Source organism: Lampetra fluviatilis, unplaced genomic scaffold (genome assembly GCF_964198595.1).
Source record: "Lampetra fluviatilis unplaced genomic scaffold, kcLamFluv1.1 SCAFFOLD_653, whole genome shotgun sequence".
Classification (NCBI taxonomy): Eukaryota; Metazoa; Chordata; class Hyperoartia; order Petromyzontiformes; family Petromyzontidae; genus Lampetra; species Lampetra fluviatilis.
The window spans coordinates 37,501-40,904 of NW_027621797.1; the positions used below are offsets into that span (position 1 = coordinate 37,501).

The window sequence follows — 3,404 nt, forward strand, 5'->3', positions numbered from 1 at the left end:
GTGGGTGAGTGAGTGGGTGAGTGAGTGAGTGAGTGGGTGAGTGGGTGAGTCGGTGGGTGAGTGGGTGAGTGGGTGAGTCGGTGGGTGAGTGGGTGAGTGAGTGGGTGAGTGAGTGGGTGAGTGAGTGAGTCGGTGGGTAAGTGGGTGAGTGAGTGAGTGGGTGAGTGAGTGGGTGAGTCGGTGAGTGAGTGAGTGAGTGAGTGGGTGAGTGAGTGAGTGAGTGGGTGAGTGGGTGAGTGGGTGAGTGACTGGGTGAGTGAGTGAGTGAGTGGGTGAGTGGGTGAGTGGGTGAGTGAGTGAGTGAGTGAGTGAGTGGGTGAGTGAGTGAGTGAGTGGGTGAGTGAGTGAGTGGGTGAGTGGGTGAGTGGGTGAGTCGGTGGGTAAGTGGGTGAGTGAGTGAGTGAGTGGGTGAGTGAGTGGGTGAGTCGGTGGGTGAGTGGGTGAGTGAGTGAATGAGTGAGTGGGTGAGTGAGTGAGTGAGTGGGTGAGTGAGTGAGTGAGTGAGTGAGTGGGTGAGTCGGTGGGTGAGTGGGTGAGTGAGTGGGTGAGTGAGTGGGTGAGTGAGTGGGTGAGTGGGTGAGTGAGTGGGTGAGTGAGTGGGTGAGTGGGTGAGTGAGTGGGTGAGTGAGTGGGTGAGTGGGTGAGTGAGTGGGTGAGTGAGTGAGTGGGTGAGTGAATGGGTGAGTAAGTGGATGGGTGAGTGAGTGGGTGAGTGAGTGAGTGGGTGAGTGAGTGGGTGAGTGGGTGAGTGAGTGGGTGAGTGAGTGAGTGGGTGAGTGAATGGGTGAGTAAGTGGATGGGTGAGTGAGTGGGTGAGTGAGTCAGTGCGTGAGTGAGTGAGTGAGTGGGTGAGTGAGTGAGTGGGTGAGTGAGTGGGTGGGTGAATGGATGGTTGAGTGGATGAGTGCGTGGGGCTGATGACTGCCACTGTGTGCATTTCATTTGAAGGCAACTTAAAGTTGCAAGCAACAATCACCTGGGAACTGCAGGGAGTGGCTTGTCGTGCTAAATGCAGACACACAGACACACAGACACACAGACACACACACACAGTCACACACACAGACACACACACGGACACACACACAGTCACACACACACAGACACACACACACACAGACACACACAGACACACACACACAGTCACACACACAGACACACACACGGACACACACACAGACACACACACAGACATACAGACACACACACAGACACACACACAGAGACACACACACAGAGACACACGCAGACACACGGACACACACACAGACACACACACAGACATACACACACACACAAAGACACACACACAGAGACACACACAGACACACACAGAGACACACACAGAAACACACACAGAGACACACACTCCCCACTCACCCCCCACCGCCCCCCCCCCCCACTCCCCCACTCTCCCCCCCCACTCTCCTCCTCCTCACCTGCTCCGCAACAGAACGACCATCACCATCATCACCACCATCACCACCATCACCATCATCACCACCATCAACACCACCACCACCATCATCACCACCACCACCACCTCCTTCATCACCACCCCCACCACCACCCCCACCATCTCCATCACCACCTCCATCACCACCATCATCACCATCACCACCACCACCATCATCATCATCATCACTATCATCATCACCACCATCACCACCTCCATCATCACCACCACCTCCTTCATCACCACCCCCACCACCACCCCCACCATCTCCATCACCACCTCCATCACCACCATCATCACCATCACCACCATCATCATCATCACTATCATCATCACCACCATCACCACCTCCATCATCACCACCACCACCACCTCCTTCATCACCACCCCCACCACCACCCCCACCATCTCCATCACCACCTCCATCACCACCATCATCACCATCACCACCACCACCATCATCATCATCACTATCATCATCACCACCATCACCACCTCCATCATCACCACCACCACCACCTCCTTCATCACCACCCCCACCACCACCATCATCACCATCACCACCACCACCATCATCATCATCATCATCACTATCATCATCACCACCATCACCACCTCCATCATCACCACCACCACCACCTCCTTCATCACCACCCCCACCACCACCCCCACCATCTCCATCACCACCTCCATCACCACCATCATCACCATCACCACCACCACCATCATCATCATCACTATCATCATCACCACCATCACCACCTCCATCATCACCACCACCACCACCTCCTTCATCACCACCCCCACCACCACCCCCACCATCTCCATCACCACCTCCATCACCACCATCATCACCATCACCACCACCACCATCATCACTATCATCATCACCACCATCACCACCTCCATCATCACCACCACCACCACCTCCTTCATCACCACCCCCACCACCACCCCCACCATCTGCATCACCACCTCCATCACCACCATCATCACCATCACCACCACCACCATCATCATCATCACTATCATCATCACCACCATCACCACCTCCATCATCACCACCACCACCACCTCCTTCATCACCACCCCCACCACCACCCCCACTATCTCCATCACCACCTCCATCACCACCACCATCACCACCACCACCTCCATCACCACCATCATCACTATCATCATCACCACCCCACCACCGCCCCCCCCCCACTCTCCTCCTCCTCACCTGCTCCGCAACAGAACGACCATCACCACCACCACCCCCACCACCTCCATCACCACCACCCCCACAGCCCCCCCCCACCTCCTCCTCACCTGCTCCGCAACAGAACGACCATCACCATCACCACCAACATCACCACCACCATCACCGTCATCGTCACCGTCGAAATCCCTCCACCTGGGCCTGCCCAGGCTAAGCAGGCCGGTCTGCTGGTAAGACCTCACGCTGCCCACGGTCGATGGTGGCGGGGTGGTGGAGTTGGTGGTGGAGGTGGCGGTGGTGGAGGTGGTGGTGGCGGTGGTGGGAGGTGGAGCTTGGCGTCCTTCCCGGAACTCCGGCCGGTACGGGGCCACCGGACGGTCGGCTGGCCACTCGTGCCTAGGCAGAATCAGCGGCAGAATCAGCGGAATCATCATCATCATCAGCAGCATCATCAGCATCATCAGCATCAGCATCCCGAGCCACCACCACCCCCCCGCCACCCCGAGGGAGTGAGGAGCGGGCGAGCGGGCGAGCGGCTGTGTGAGCGAGCGGGCGAGTGAGCGGGCGAGCGAGCGGGCGAGCGGGCGAGTGACTGTGTGAGTGAGCGGGCGAGTGAGCGGGGCGAGCGAGCGGGCGAGCGGGCGAGCGGCGAGTCGGTGAGCGAGTGGGCGAGTGAGCGAGTCGGTGAGCGAGTGAGTGCGCGAGTGAGCGAGCGAGCGAGCGAGCGAGTGAGCGAGCGACTGA

The 3,404-nt window shown here is 58.2% G+C and overlaps 1 protein-coding gene across 3 annotated transcripts in view; it reads right to left on the reverse strand.

Annotated features, from left to right (window-relative positions):
* The window catches only part of LOC144955709 (epidermal growth factor receptor kinase substrate 8-like protein 3), a 16,558-nt gene extending 13,724 nt beyond the window's left edge, over nt 1-2,834 (reverse strand). For all 3 annotated transcript variants that reach the window (XM_078885857.1, XM_078885856.1, XM_078885855.1), the window contains exons 1-2: nt 2,771-2,834; nt 977-1,005 (exon numbers count right to left, since the gene is read on the reverse strand). The gene's annotated coding sequence lies outside the window, so the exon portion shown is untranslated. The remainder of the gene's footprint in view (nt 1-976; nt 1,006-2,770) is intronic.
* Nucleotides 2,835-3,404: the final 570 nt, after the last annotated feature.